The 16,498-nt window shown below is 46.6% G+C and overlaps 1 long non-coding RNA gene and 1 pseudogene across 1 annotated transcript in view; one reads left to right on the forward strand and one right to left on the reverse strand.

Annotated features, from left to right (window-relative positions):
- Positions 1 to 2,869: 2,869 nt before the first annotated feature.
- Positions 2,870 to 16,498, reverse strand: part of LOC148002828 (uncharacterized) — a 29,831-nt gene continuing 16,202 nt past the window's right edge. Inside the window, exon 5 of the long non-coding RNA XR_015631199.1 lies at positions 2,870 to 3,149. This is a non-coding gene — a long non-coding RNA (uncharacterized LOC148002828). The remainder of the gene's footprint in view (positions 3,150 to 16,498) is intronic.
- Positions 16,343 to 16,498, forward strand: part of Nop16-ps3 (NOP16 nucleolar protein, pseudogene 3) — a 539-nt pseudogene continuing 383 nt past the window's right edge.

Genomic DNA, 16,498 nt, shown 5'->3' on the forward strand with positions numbered 1-16,498 from the left:
GTCCATTCACTTCATCCTATGCTGTGTCTCTGGTGTCCTCCACCAGAATAGATACTCAGTGTGCAAATGCTGACTAAATACATCACTAATTAACTAACTAATTAATTAATGTGTACCTTCTCTGCTTTTCTCTTCCACAAAGGAAGAAAAGGTCCTATTCGTATCACTAACTTGATGATTACCTTTAAACCCACAAACAGGGGACGTTCTCGGATGCCTCTTATTTATTATCCCTTACCTTTGTCTACAAACGACTCCCATTCTACAATAGACCCAACCTCAGCACCTGCTCTACTTACGAATATTGCTCCAAACTCTAAGAGTATCTCTTCAAGGTCATGACAACTACACTCGCACACACAGAGCTAGCCTGACTCCATTGGTTCTAAACGTATAAGAGGTTGTTCTTGGGGATCAAGAGCCAGAGACCTAGAACTTGGCTGTGGTGGAGTTAGGAGCATTCACTTTCCACCAGCAACTGCTGCTGTGAGGCAGATAAGGAGAAGAAGGGAAATCCCAGAGACTCAGCTGGCAGAAGGGTGCCAGGCAGCAGGCAGGTTGGGGTAGGTTCTCCTGGCTGCCTTTCAGGCTTCCAAAGACTTGTCTACAGCCAGGTGTCTTAAGGGGCGGGAGGGAGGCAAGATGAGAAATACAGAATCAGGGAAGAAAGGAGAACCAATCACGGAGCAGTCCAGTCTGTGATAAGCACTCTCTATTATCTTCTGCTTCACGGATTCTAAACTCATCTCACATGTTGTTATTGTTTGGTGAGAGAGATTATGAAATATTAAAAAGGGGGGAGGGCAAGGGAGTAACCTGATCCCTAGGAGGAGGGGAAAGAAATCTGGGTGTGGTGCACAGACACTGTCTTTTGCCAACATCTTAAACCTTGGGAATTATTCCAGCTGTCTGTGGATTAGACTGTGGGCAGATCAAGGCTGAAATAGGATGACTGCTATACATCTAAGGCCAGCCTTGGCTAGCCTGGGCTCGAGTGTAGCACTGCTTCAGAAGAAAAGAGGAGAAGAGAGAAGAGAGTAGAAAGGAAAAGGGAAAGGAAAGGAAAAGGGAAAGGAAGGGGAGGGGAGGGGAGGGGAGGGGAGGGGAGGGGAGGAAAGGGAAGGGGAGGGGAGGGAAGGGAAGGGAAGGGGAGGGGAGGGGAGGGGAGGAAAAGGGAGGGAAGGGAAGGAAAAGGGAGGGAAGGGAAGGGAAAGGGAGGGAAGGGAAGGAAAGGGAAGGGGAGGGGAGGGAGGGAAGGGGAGGGAAAGGGAGGGAAGGGAAGGGAAGGGGAGGGGAGGGAAGGGAAGGGAAGGGAAGGGGAGGGGAGGGGAGGGGAGGGGAGGAAAGGGAAGGGGAGGGGAGGGGAGGGAAGGGGAGGGGAGGGAAGGGAAGGGAAAGGGAAGGGGAGGGAAGGGAAAGGGAAGGGGAGGGAAGGGAAAGGGAAAGGGAGGGAAGGGAAAGGGAAAGGGAGGGAAGGGAAGGGAAAGGGAGGGAAGGGAAGGAAAGGGAGGGAAGGGGAGGGAAAGGGAGGGAAGGGAAGGGAAGGGAAAGGGAAGGGAAAGGGAAGGGAAGGGAAAGGGACATTGTTCTGCTACCACAGTCCCCACATCTCCATCCTCTGAGCCCTGGCTATGGCTGAGTGTCTGGCTGGCCTAGATCCCCCAGGGACTAGAGGTACTTTTCTTTATTGGTGATGGACATGAGAGTCCACCCTGCAGAAGCTCTGAGTCCCGTGAATGGCATTTCCTATTCTGACCCTGCTTCTAAGCCACTGCCCTTAGCCAAGGCTGCTATTTCTCTGTGCTTCAGTTTCCCCTTCCTCCAAATACAATTCAAGACAGGTAACTCCTTTGTCTTTTGATGTCCCTGAAACAGATGCAATGTTTTCCCTCCCTGCCTTGGCTACACAAACCTTCTCCCAGGCCTTCCCCTCCCTCACCTCTCCCTGAACCCTAAGCAGTCCTCAGAGATTTTCCCACATGCCACCACAGGTCTAAGTGCTCCCAAGTCTCTATCACACTTGGCTTCCTCTTCTTTTTCTTCTCTTGAATGGACACAAAGCTGTTCCACAGAAGCCACCTTAAGAACAAGTTATCATTTTATCACATGACTGATTACCGGCCCCTTCTCCACAGCGAGCATCAGAGCCATGACTAGTTTTGGTTTCAGCTTCTAGAGCTGTGTGCCCTAGGCAGCGTTGTTGACATTCTCTGACCCTCACCGTCCCCACACGAAAAGTGACATCATAAAGCGTCTCACAGAGCTCGTGGTAAGAAAATGCACACAAACCCTTTAGCACCATGCCTAGCTCACTCTGTGTGTGCAGTAGTTATGCTAATTGGCACCGCCATTAGCTCTAATAGTTTCACATCTCCAGAGGCTGACACTTGAAGCTCATTCCTCTCCAGTTCAATGAGCTTCTAAATACAAATCTTGGGGTTGGAGATGGCCCCAAGGAGATACAACCCTCACAGGCTTTCCACATCTGCTCTCCAGCTCCTCTGGACAGAAGAGAAACAAAGGGAAGAATGCAGGGTCAGACGGTGTTCCAGGGAGGATCAATCCAGTCTTGACCATGGCCTTCAACACAAGGGTATGGAAAATGGCCAATATGCACTGAAGGTTCTTCTGAGGGTTCTTCTAAGACCCTCAGGTATATCCGCCCTAGGATGCTTTTGACAAATGTGCAATGTCATCCTTTGCTTCCCTTTCCCAGTCAGCAACTGAGGAGTCAGGTGAATCACCCAGGACTGTATAACCAGAGGAGACAGTCCAGGTTCAAACCCCTGGCCAGCCTCACCCAAGGGAAAGGGGGAGCTTGCTCAGTCGCTGAAAGAACACACCCCCATGATGGGGCAGGAAACACAAGCCATGAAAATGTCCTGTTTTATTTATGGAAAATTAATTCAGCATGCAACTTCATTATATTGCCATTTCTCGAAACATTAACTCCCATCGATGCTGTGAATGTCTGGGAAGATACAAAATGTCCTTTTCTGAAAACCTCCTACTATCTGTAAACATCCGAATTTCAGAACAACCTAGATTGCCTTTTCCCTTCCCTTAACCAGTAGACTTTACGTCTAGAGGGTTCCACGGTGGCTCCATAGGTCAGTGTGTCTTGAGAGTGTTTCCCAGCAGCCTGTGAGCTAGGAGGAAGGCAGAGAACACTTTAATCATTTGGTGAATTAACACCGCGCGCGCGCGCGCGCGCGCACACACACACACACACACACACACACACCACACACACCACACCACACCACACACACACACACACACACACACACACACACACACACACACACACACACACACACACACACACACACACACACACACATACACGTTTTGGCTTTAAATACCCAGCTACAGAAGAATTATAGTCGCCTGTCCTAGAAATGGTGGAGCAGTGTCTTTCTTTCTCTTGTCGGAGATCGCCCTCTAGTGGTCAAGCCTCTACATGAGCACTAGAGTAACCTAATGCACCTGTAAGGACCGCTTCCCTCCCTCGCTGCCAGTCTTCTGTCGGCCCATGGTTTTTTTTAATCACCACTTATCAGCCTATTGTATGCCATGCAACAAGGAGTCCAGATGCCTTCCCTAGTGGTTAGTGATTGGCTTACTGATGCTTACCCTGACAGTCTGAGGGAAATGGTCCAGATCTCAAATCCCAGCTCTGTCCCTTAGGGTCTCAAGATCAGGAGTGTCCGTTCTACTTTCCAGATTTATTTTCCTTACCCACGGGCTGATCATGTCAGCGTTCCCGTTTCCAAAAGATATATTTGTACAATTCTTCATTCTGTTTTCACGGCCAACCCTCAGGATCTTGACTCTTGGTTCTCACAATGCCCTACTTTGTAACCTTGGGCAAACTGCTTAGCTGTTCTTAATGACTTTCTTCCCGACTGTGAAATGAGCACAATTCCTGACTTCCACACAATCATTTAAGTTCACAACTGTGATGTAAGTGGTATTCCCCGGGGAGCTCACAAACATAGTCTGCTGGCTCCTTCCCTTACAGAGTCCGGACTCTGAGGCACTTAACAAGCTGCCCAGGGGATTTCTATGCACAGCAACCCCCAAGAACAAGTCTACTGGGATGGATTGTGGCTCCATAAACTTGACTGTACTGAAGGGCTTGGCTGTGACGGAGAGTCAGAAGTTCAAGATTATCCTTCACTGTTGAGTGAAACCTGCCTCAAAAGACAAAGGAAGAAAAAAAAGGAAGAGAAGGATATCGTTAGGGAAGAATGAAGGGAAAAAAGGTAGAGAAGGAAATAGGGAAGAGAAAGAGAGAGGAAGAGGAGGAGAGAAAGTAAGAGGAGAGGGGAGAAAAAGAAAGGGGAGGATAGGAGAAAGAAGTGGAGAAGAGGAAGAAGTGAAGGGGAAGATGGAGAGGAAGAGGAGAAGGATGCTGAGATCAAAGGATAAGATGAGAAAGAAGAAGAGAAGGAGGAAGAAGAGGAGGAGGGAGGGGGAGGGGAAGGGATAGGGGGAGGGGAAGAGGAGGAGATAGAGAAGAAGGGGAGGAGGGTATAGCTCAGTGGCAGAGCACTTCCCTAGCAGGCACAAGATCCTAAATTCAATCCCCAAGAAACCTTGCTGTCACTGCCTATGTCCCCACTAGATTCCAATTTAACTGGTATAAGGTAGAATCTGATGCTGGAATTTTCAGGAATTTCTAGGTGGTTCCAACATGCAGGCAGGCTTGACGGCCACACCAGTGACTGACATACACTAAGATCTTGATCAATGCTCCAAGAAGCCCTGCCGGGACGGCCATGTAGTGATCGGGCACGTGTCTTTCTTCTCCATTGTGTCTTTATTTCACAGCAGCACCTCTCTGAGGTGCCAGGCGTCATAGACAGAGCAGTTATCACACTTAAACCATCTCTGAGGTCAGAGGCAGCAATAATGCCTCAGGCCAATTAGCATTTTGCACTGCTGCCCCCCCCCCCAATTATGTAGCAAATTCCAGGCATAGAGTCTACAGACCACAGAAGGATTGGAACTCAGAGGGTAACAACAGTGTCTTTCTCTTTTTAATAAGGATCTAAAACAGCTTCCATAATCTGTCTTGGAAAAGAAGTAATGCCATAGAAACTTCTAGGAAAGCAACTGTCTGGTGGGACTATTTTAAGAGTGCTGAGACATATTTGAGGCAGTGGGGACTTCCCTGACTCACCAAGTCCCTCTGTCTATTTAATGTCTTGTAGTAAGACTGTGTGAGTCCAAAGAGCCTCAGTTTGTAGTCAGCAGTCTCTGTACCACCCAGTCCCCTCCTCTTTGCCATGGCCTCAGCTGTCCAGCTGTTTCCAGCTGTGCAGGCAATGAGAATACCTAACAAGGTTTTGAGCAGTGCACCTGCTCCCATTGGCTAGGGCTGGACCACAGAGGCAAGGACTGTGAAGGGTACAGGGAGAAAATCCTTTTCAGATACTGCAGCTACTCAGTCAACCCCCGGCTTCTCCTTAGCACCTAGAAACGAGTCCAAGAAAATCCATGGGAATCTTGTCAAACCACTCTGGGCATTAAGGAACTGAGAGAGAAGGCTTTGAGCAGCCCACAAGAAACCAATACCAACTCCCATTCAGAGCCTGCCCCACATGTGGCCCATACATATACAGCCACCCAATTAGACAAGATGGATGAAGCAAAGAAGTGCAGACCGACAGGAGCCGGATGTAGATCGCTCCTGAGAGACACAGCCAGAATACAGCAAATACAGAGGCAAATGCCAGCAGCAAACCACTGAACTGAGAACAGGACCCCCGTTGAAGGAATCAGAGAAAGAACTGGAAGAGCTTGAAGGGGCTCGAGACCCCATAGGTACAACAATGCCAAGCAACCAGAGCTTCCAGGGACTAAGCCACTACCTAAAGACTATACATGGACTGACCCTGGACTCTGACCTCATAGGTAGCAATGAATAGCCTAATAAGAGCACCAGTGGAAGGGGAAGTCCTTGATCCTGCTAAGACTGAACCCCCAGTGAACGTGATTGTTGGGGGGAGGGCGGCAATGGGGGGAGGATGGGGAGGGGAACAACCATATAGAAGGGGAGGGGGAGGTGTTAGGGGGATATTTGCCCGGAAACCGGGAAAGGGAATAACACTCGAAATGTAAATAAGAAATACTCAATAAAAAAAAAAAAAAAAACTCCCTTTTACCCTGCACTCTCTATGCCCACACACTTACCACAGCCCACGGCCACCTTCTCCTGATGTGGGTTTTATCCTGGTGGTCTTCTGGAGCATAGAGGAGGGGTTCCCACTAGCTGAAATGGCCTTCACCACCCACAGGTGTTAAAGAACATAAGGAGGAGCCCGCAGAGAGACAGCCCAAATGCAGCGATAGCATGGGCTTTGCTTGACCAGAAAATATTTTTGCTATTGTTTGGCTGGCTGGTTTGAGGGTTTCTGCAAATAAAAGGATTCTGGACTGAAAGCCAGCTTCCATGGTAAAGTTGGATGTCAGGGATATCCTGACACATCTCCACACAGCAACAGCTGTGACCACTGCTGCTCTGAACCTAGTGCCCACTGAGCTACTCCATTCTTATGTTGCTGCCCTGAGGGCAGTAGGTATCCACACGTTCTTCCTCATCCATCCCAGACTCTGCTCCATCTACAGGGCCAGGGGCTTCAATCCCAGTGGCTGAGCCAGGCTGGGCAGCAGAATGGAAAAAGCCCAACAATTGATGCTCCCAAGGCTGCTATGCAGGTTTGAAGACTCCAAGACCACTCTACAGAGCTACAACCCTGACCAGCCAAGGTCACCTGGAGGACAGTAGCATCACTCATTTGTGACAGAATCAGAATCCATGGAGAACTTTCTCCTTCCCATTTCCCTTCTCCCTCCCCCCTTTCCCTTTCTTTCTTTTCTTTTCCTTTGCTCATCACATAGCTTCAAAAACATCTGGCTGCCAGGGAGATTTATCCAGTGGGCCTTCTCGAGCTCCAAAACCAAAGATGCCCCATGCTGTGCAACCCGGTACACAGCAGGATCTGATCCTTCGTGCTCTCCTGTGTGTCTCCACCCACCCTCTTCCTTAAGGATTTCTCATTCAAATCTCACTCCCTTGAATTTTCCTCTATGGCCTCAATCCTGCAGTCATGCAAGCATCTCTGACACTCAGCTTCTCCTTATTATTAATAAGAAAGAAAATAATGGATCATAAATAAGACCTTGACTTCTAAGGGCTCTCATGTCACCAACCCGGGGACTCAGAAGAACCGTTGGCATGAGGTACACGATGGCAGCAGAGGTTAGCGACTTGTCCCCAATTGGTAGCAAATTTGTGATGGAGCCAAGAGGAGAACCTGCTCCGAGGTCCATTATTTATATTATAGCGTACCTGAAAAGTATTTTTAAAAGATAAGCAAGTGAAAAAAAAAAAACAGGCCAGATTTTTTTTCCACGTCTGACTTTTTTGCATGTCAAGGGCAAGATTTCTTTTCGCTTCTTAATATTGTAATTAAAACAAATGGAATAAGTTCTGGTGTTGGACGTGCCTTTCCAACAACCTTTCGGGGCCATTTGTGTTGCCGTACAGAAAGGGACGCCATCTGCTCACTTCGTAAAAGACCTGCTCCCTCAGTCAACCAGTGATTCTGTGTTGTATGGGCCTCACGCAAGCTATGCTCTGGTGAGCAAAATGAGTTTCCCTGTCATTGTTCCCTGCCCTAGAGTTTAGTAGTGAAGTGAGACCCATGCCAGAAATCTGCAACCAGAAGGTACTCCCCAAGTAAATACAGGCTACTGACATTGCTTCTGGTTGTCCACCAGAACTTGGTGCTAAGATTCCATTACTGAAGACACCAGACGTTTTAGCCATGGGAGTTGGAGACTCAGCTTGCAGCTGACCTGGAAGCATTTTCTTCTGAGAATGAGTTGAGAAGGGCTGGTGAGCTGGCAAGGTCTGTGAAAGGCATTTGCTGCTAAGCCTGATGACCTGACTTTGGTACCCAAATGGCAAAAGAAAAGAACTCATTCCTACAGCCTGTCCTCTGACATGTGGTCAGCCACACGTGTGCCTTGCCATGTGTGTGTCCACGCATGTACAGAGGAATGTCCCAAGGGTTACATCTACAGAACGCTTCAGGGAGTCATATTATTAAGATTGTGTGGGTGTAATTAAAAACCCACGACACCAGCAAACATGCCAAAGAGGATGGGGAAGTCCACGAGACCTCAGCACTACACAAAGAACTACAAGCACCTAAGAAAACTGGGAGTGTGAGAGGTTGTCTTCCCCAGAGAAGAGATATCAGTTGCATGTCCAGTCCCAAATGATCAGCCTGGAAAACATACAAGTAACATTATACAGACCAAGCATTATACACACACACACACACACACACACACACACACATACATATATATACACACATACATATTTTACTGGAAAAAGGGACTATGAATTTGAAGGAGGAAGAAGAGGAATATATGCCAGAGTTTGGATGAAAGAAAAGGGAAAGGAGAAATGTTATAATTATATTATAGTCACCGAAAAAATTAAATGCCAAAAAGTAGAAAAGTATGCGTTAACAGGGACATGGCAGAGAGCGTAGATGAGCAGTAAATAAAATACCAATATTCAAAATAAGTTAAATTGGTTTTTAATGAGATGTGTAGCTGGTTGGCCCTGTGCTTGAGTCTGTAGCCTGTTGCCCAAACCACAGAACCAAAGAACTGTGTGGTGGGGCTGCACTGTGTATGCTTCTGGCTTTACTCTGTACTGGGTATTATGTCACATGCTAGAGACAAGAACTGACAGGAGGTGCTACTTACTGACCAGACTACCTCAGCCCACCTAGAGAGGCAGCCATTTGCTGGAGTATCATTATGGGCAATCACTCATAAGACAGCCAATACTAGACAGTTGGTTGGTAATCTGTGCTCATTTTATATTTTCATGAAACACTTTGCTGTAAAATCTCAGGTTGGGTCTGGGTAAAGAACAATACGAATGTATCTCACAGTCTAAAGGAAAGGCTGGTGAGAAGGCTGTTGGTGGCAAAGAGGCAGTTGGCATCATACAGTCACCCTAACCCAAGCCTAGGAATTTGCCTTGGAATTTGCTGTGGTTCCGAAGGGTGGGTATCCAAGATCAGGGTGCCTACATAGTAGGTTTCCAGGTAGACTATAGATGGCTCTCTCTCTCTCTCTCTCTCTCTCTCTCTCTCTCTCTCTCTCTCTCTGTGTGTGTGTGTGTGTGTGTGTGTGAGAGAGAGAGAGAGAGAGAGAGAGAGAGAGAGAGAGAGAGAGAGAGGAAAAGAAAGCCCTGGCATTTCTAACCTGCTAACCTCCCTAACACTAACTCCCAGGAGTTCTGTCCCTAAGTTCAAACACACTAAGGGTTGGGACTTCAGTGTAGAAACTGGGAGTGAGGGGTGAGTTTATTCATAATGGGCACACACGGGAGAAGCACAAACAGATTTAATTTGGTCACGTAGGGAAGCTTCAGTACAAGAAAATGTTTCACTTTCAGAAAGAATGGAAGGATGGCAGGGGGCAGGCTTTGGGAGCAACACTGAAACTGTGGAGGCGAAGGTGAACTTTTCGTATGGAGTTTAAACCTTCTCAGAAGAGACTAAAAACAACCACCAAAGAACATGGAAAAATATACGCTGTTCTGGAGCTGGCTTGCACAAGTTTCTGAGGGGATGACTGGTATGATTTCAAGAAATCTGAAAGCTGACAGTTAACAATTATAAAATAAAATTGATCGCATTATGAGCCGAAGATCCCAGTATTAATAGTCCCGAATAGTCTGCAGGGCTGACTGATTGGAATCCCATCACTGTGAGGTGTTGGAGAGCTACATCCTGAGCTATCTTCAGACACTGCAGTAGTCACTTAAGACCCGCCTCTGGATGGCAGCAATGGAAGGAGAAGCCCTTGGTCCTGCCAAGGCTGGACAACCCCCCCCCCCCCCAGTGTAGGGGAATGTTGAGGGGAGCGGGAAGGGGGATGGATGGGGAGGGGAACACCCTCATAGAAGAAGGGGAAGGGGAGGGGATAGGGGACTTATCTCCAGGAAACTGGAAAAGGGGATAACATTTGAAATGTAAATTTGAAAAATATCCAATAAAAGAGAAGGAAAAAAAAACCTGCCTCTGTGTCTAACCTAACATCCTTTTGATTCTGAGGCAAAAGCTTTAGGATGTACTCTTAGGGTCCATGAGCTTCCACCAGGCCAAATACTAAGAATATCATCACAGTGTCTAACGCCTACACCAGAAATTCCCTGCTTTGCTGCAAACTGCCCTCCTGATGTCCCCACATGGTCCAAGTGCCTCCCAGAGGCCACTGAGGCTTTATACAGGAGAAAAACTTGTTTAGCTCATGGTCCTGAAGGCTTGAGAAGTCCAATGGCCCAATGCCAGGCTCTGGTGGGGGTTGTGTACCCCTTTATCTCAGGGTAGACCAGCATGCCTCTCAGTCCCATGACACAGTTGATTAAACTTCAACACGAGTCTTGGAAAAGACAATCATATTGAAATCACAAGAACCAAGTGATTTAATCCATTTGTGTTCCTCTAACAAAATAACTGGGACTGGGCAATTTACAGTGAACAGAAATGTATTGATTCACAGTTTGAGAAGCTAAGAAGTCCAGAATTGAGTGATTGGTATATGGTGAAGGCTTTCTTGTGTCATACCACGGCCAGAGCTTGAGATCAAGAAAGGATTCAACACTCTTTGAAAACAGTACAACCCCCATGCCCCAGTGAGGACAGAGTCCTTTCCCCACATACCCATCTTACACTGCGTCTTCATTACAACTGGGAAGACACTGTTTCCAAAGAGAGAAACACTCTATCTTCCAAGGACTAGAACAGCAACAAGAAGGGACAGTGTGGGAAAGACACAGCTCAGCTCACACAAGCTACTGTGAGGACTAGACAGTAAAGTATGAAGACACTCTGGTACCTCCATGGTTCTCCTCCAAGCCATCTCAGATCTTCTCTGTTGGCACCATGGACCCGTGGACAACAGAGTCTATGTTGGCACCTCAAAAACACAGACCTGAGCAAGCTGCCAGCCCACTGCATGTGCTTCCAAGTAGAAATGCATGCAAGCCAGCGCCCCCTTGGAAGAATGGGGGAAACCAGGATTTTCTTCTCTGGTGAACTGTTCTCAATGGATCAGGCTTCACAGGCCTCTCTGAGTATGACTGAGAGGAGGGACAATCAATCAGGGGTGTCCAGCACAGTAGGGTACTCTCACCCTTTGTCTCCTTGTCTACTCACACTCCCTGTGTGCCCTATCAGCAAAGAATTCCTCAGACTAGGTTTTCTAGAAAACTCGAAACGAGATGATCTGTAAATGTGGATTGTTGTCTATATACAGGTGAGGGCAGGCACAAGATAAGGCAAGGCTTGTGATTGGGCAGTGAAAAAATAAGGCGGGCACAGAGTTTTTGAAAGGCAGAAGAGAGAGGAGAAAGGGTAAGATGAACCAAGATACAGGCAGAGAAGGATGACCCAGATCCGTGTGGCCTTAACTGGCCACAGGTAGTTATGAATATTTCATAAGGGATGGATTTTTATAGGACAAATTTGTCTTATCAAGGTGGGCAGTTTATATCAATATTAATTGGTTCTGAGTTTATCGTGTGGAAGTTTCGTGGGGTGAAAATTTACTGATATAAATCTGATTGATAAATTACAAGCATGTTGAGTTTTGGTTTTACCGGGTTGCTGGGAATGTGAGCGGAGTCTGCAGCAAGAGAGCCTCGAGATAGGTGGTCTCTGCATGGGGCTGGTGTGGCAGCAACCCACCTTGGGAACTAGATGGATGGCCGCTGAGGGGGCTAGTCATGGAGGCAGAGAGACCGCCGGAGACAGAAAGTAGCAGGAGGTAGTGTGGTGTGGTGACCGGTGCCCCATTTCAATATATATATATATTATATATATATAATATATATATGGCAGTTCTACTGCTTTTTGGATGCATCTCAAAGGAATTATCTTCTCCATGAAACCTCTGGCATGTTCCACACTCCCACCCCAGCCTTCTGCCATCCCAGAACATGGAGCCCTTCTATCTGTAGTTCTATTTAACCCAACGCATCATACCTGCTAGATCTCTCACCATCTCCCCTGCCTGGTTATGGCCACCACAGGCCACACTCTGTCCCTTGCAGAGGGCAGAACTTAAATGCCCCAAAGACCCATGTGTGGAAGGGGCAGATTCTAGCCTGCGGCACTACTGAAAGATGGTGTGAAAGGTGGTGGAATTTCCAAGATGCAGAGCTCTTCTCGTGGTTAGAGACGTGGAAGGGAAGAGGAGATCCAGCCCTCCTCTTTCTCTCTCCTGCAAGTCATAAGGAGAACTGTGTCGACACAGGCTCTCTGCCATGATGAATCGCTGCGTCACGGACCTAAAAGCAGCAGGGTCAACTAATCACAGACTAAAACTATGCAAAGTGTGAGTCAAGCAAACAAACAACAAAGAAAACTTCTTTTCCCTACCTAAGTGGACTATAGAGAAAGGATATCTTATGTCTTTATGAATGTGGCACCTGTTGATAATAAATCTGATGGCAAGTGGCTTAAGTAGGAAGTAGGGGGTGGGACATCCAGGAGGACAAAGAATTCTGGGATAGAGCCAGGCAGCAGATTGGCCCAGGAGATGTGCATGATACCTGAGCACAGGTAACCAGGCCCATGGTGGAATATAGATTAGAATAAATGGGTTATTTTAAGTTATGGTCTAGTCATGGAAGAGCCTTGCTGGATAGCCAAGGTATTGGTAAATCTATTTTGAGCTTGAGTCTTATTTCTGGGAGCATGGGGCTGAGAGGAAGAATGACCAAATATCTACAGACTAGCTCAAGTGCTTCACAAAGCAATGGAAAGCTGCCTAATACTGACATGCTCCTGATACCTAAAAGCTAGTCTTACCACTGTGCCCTCCCCACCTCATGTATCTACTGACTGAGTTTCTGTGGCTCAGCCACCTACCATTTTCTGGGCGAGAAATGTCTGTAAAACATCTCCCTCGCTCTCCCCAATCCCTGCTGAGAAGACGCCCTTTCTATCTGCTCAGTGATACTGGAAACGTCTTTAGCAGAAGTCATGTACCACCCTGAGAGGTAAGATTCCAGAGGGGGGCTGACAAGACATCTCAGTGGGTAACGGTGCTTGCTGCCAAGCCTGATGGTCTGAGCTCAATCATCTAAACGTATCTGGTGAAGGAAGAGAAGCAATGACCACAGGCTGTCCTCTGACCTTCACTTGTGAGGCACAGTACATGTGTGTCTCTCATATAAATAAAACAAGTGTTAACAACGAAGATTTAAATGGGATTATCTACGGGAGGAAACAGGCCCTTAAATTCTCACTAAAGCACAAAGACTGATTCAGTGGTCTGCTTCAATCAGGTACTGGGGAGCCTTGGGCCAGCACAGGTGAACGTCCCAGGATATTCGCCCCCACACAGCACCAGTACTGTGCGTGTGTGACTGGATCAAGGCAGCTGCCACCACTGGAGAAGGTGAGAGAGGGAAGGCTTCCTCTGCCACTCTGCCAAAATTTCTATTTCCCATTCAAGATCCTTTAACTACAAAGCTAGATGAAGATCTTGAATGGCAAATCTCTGGGTTATCACAGGGGTGTTGGAAAAATAAAGTGAAATAGTACCCACTAAGCTGCTTCCGAGTCCAGGAGACGAGTTATACACAAGGGGTGTTGTTTGCTTTGCTGTTTTCGGGTGTGTGGTGAGGACATTATTTTACGGGCACTCAGAGCTTCAGAAGAAAGAGAGAATCAAATGTAAAAACTAGTCATCAAGAGGAGAGGTGGAGCAAGCCAGGAATCCCAGCAGGGAGATGGAGGCAGGAGGATGGTTAGTTTGAGGTCAGTGTAGGCTGCATTATATGGCCAGTGGAGTGGGTATAAAAAGGGGGATAAAAGAAAAAAGGAGAGAAGAGAGAAGCAAAGAAAAAGGAAGGAGCAAGGGAGGTTTGCAGAGTGGAAGAGAACAGAGGAACGGAGGGAGGAAAGGGAGGGAAGGAAGGAGGGAAGGAGGGAGGGAGGGAGGGAGGGAGGGAGGGAGGGAGGGAGGGAGGGAGCAGAAAGGCAAATTTCCAATCTGAGCAGGTAAGGTGGCTCAGCTAATAAAGAAAAGATGCTTGCCCCATGGCCAAGAACCTAGGCTCAATCCCAGGGACATACAGGGTAGAGAGCATCAACTCCACAAGCTGTCATCAGACTTCCACACGTGTTGCATGGCCTGCACATGTGTGCACACACACACACACCCCCCACACACACATGCAAAGTAAGTTCATTAAATGTAAGTTTCAATTAAAAAATTTAAAGAATTATTTATTTATTTTATGTATATGAGTACATTGTCGCTGTCTTCAGACACACTAGAAGAGGGCATCAGATCCCATTACAGATGGTTGTGAGCCACCATGTGGTTGCTGGAATTGAACTCGGGACCTCTGGAAGAGCAGTCAGTGCTCTTTACTGCTGAGCCATCTCTCCAGCCCCCTACATTTAAAAAGTTAATATCTGTGTGAGTAACCTTCTGCTCTGTATCCATAGGCAGCATCTGCCTCTTAAGCAGAGAACTCCCTCCTTGCCCAAGCAAGGTTTGCCTAGTGTTACTGCTCCCCCTGGGACTGCTGGGCCTCCTGCCTTTCACCTGGACAGTGGACACCATACAGGCTGAGTGGCACTCCTAAAGTGACCTCACTCAAGGGGTTAATAATTGCCAAATATATTTTCTGATTCTCTTCTGTGGGGTGTTTGAATGAAAACGAAGTGGCAAGAACCAGAGTGCCCAACCAAAGGTCAAAGTAAATGTCACTGAGGTGTCTCACAGAAGGGTGTGTCCCTTCTCTCTGGGAGACACCTCCAAACTGAGACTTCCTTTCTACATCAGCAGCCATCCTTGATAGCTGGTTTTTTCTGCCACCATTGATAAACTGAGGGGACTCAAGATTCTAGCCAGGCTTGGGGGTTGGGGGAGAACACAAACACTCCCTGCCCTTCAAAGATGGACTGTTACATTATTTAAAAAGTAGCAAAAGCAGCTGGTAAAATGAGTTAGAAGTCAGCATGGCCATATTTGGACAATGATATCTGCCACACTAGCTTTTTAATGAAGGAGAAAACTAACTTTCATTGAAAACCATTAATTCTGGTTAAAAGTAAAATATAAAATAGGAAATTTTGACAAGCATTTAATATCTCAAGGAAAAGATATGTCTACCAAAGCCCATGTGTCGCTAATCTTTGTTGCTGGCTGAATTGGGTTGAGAAAGGCCTGGGAGATGGACAGAGCACACACCCTGCTTTTGAGGTGGGACAGACCATGAGAATGTGAGGCCCTGACCTGACAGAACTCAGCTTTGCTCAGGTGATGGACTCTAAATTCAAATAGATCACCAGAAGACGATAAAGCAGCAAGGTAGGGCCTGGCAAGAGAAGGGGGTTGCTGGGTATCTATCTATCTTAGAAGAAGTATAACCTCACCCTGGCTCCTTCCTGTGGCTCTGCTCTGCTCCCTGGCCATGGAGCGGTGAGCTTTTGTCCTCTGTGCTCTTTGCCATGATGTTCTATCTCCTCATAATGCAGAAACAACAAAGCCAGGGTGCTGTGGACTGAAGTTCTGAAACCATGATCAAGGATAAGTCTTTCATCCCTTTAAGAGCTTTTCTAGGAAATTTGTCATAGTGATGAAACCTCCAACAGCCACTTCTGGCATATATGTAGTTTTATTATATACAATATATAATTACATATACTATTATAACATATATTCTACATAATATAATTACAATACTATTATAGCACATATATTATTTGTAGTTTTATATATATTTATATATATATATATTAATAACTACATGTCATTTATATATGTACTTATAATGTAGCATATGTGTAGTTTTAATATATTTAATATATATACATCATACACATTGATATATATATACATAAAACCTTAATACTCTGTCATATAAGTAAGTCCTGGGGCTCAAACTTGGGTCATCAGGCTGCAGTTATTCACAAGCATTTATATTCATAATTCCAAGGCCCAGAAACGACCTGACTATCCATCAATAACAAAGAAGATAAATACATTGTGGAATAGTGAATATTACATCGCATTAAAAAAAAAGACTAGACCACTTCCACTTGCAAACATGAATGAATGTCGCAGAGGCAATCTCGAAAAAGTTTGGATGAATATATAGACTCTACACTCTTAATTAAACGATATTCAGTAAGAAATCATATTGAAGGGAAACTATTAACACGCGGCTCTGAGAGCGTGATTCGGAGTTTGAGCTGCTGGTGCGGCAGTTTGCGTGATGCCCAAGGCTAAGAGAAAGACTCAGAGGCAGAAGTTCGGTTACAACGTCAACCAAAAGTGTCTGAACCGGAATGCTCGTGGGAAGGCAGCGCCACAGATCCAGTGCTCCCACATCCGACATGCCTGGGACCACACCAAATCTGTGCAGCAGAAC

This window comes from Rattus norvegicus, chromosome 10, assembly GCF_021556685.1.
Source record: "Rattus norvegicus strain SHRSP/BbbUtx chromosome 10, alternate assembly SHRSP_T2T, whole genome shotgun sequence".
NCBI classification, from domain to species: Eukaryota; Metazoa; Chordata; class Mammalia; order Rodentia; family Muridae; genus Rattus; species Rattus norvegicus.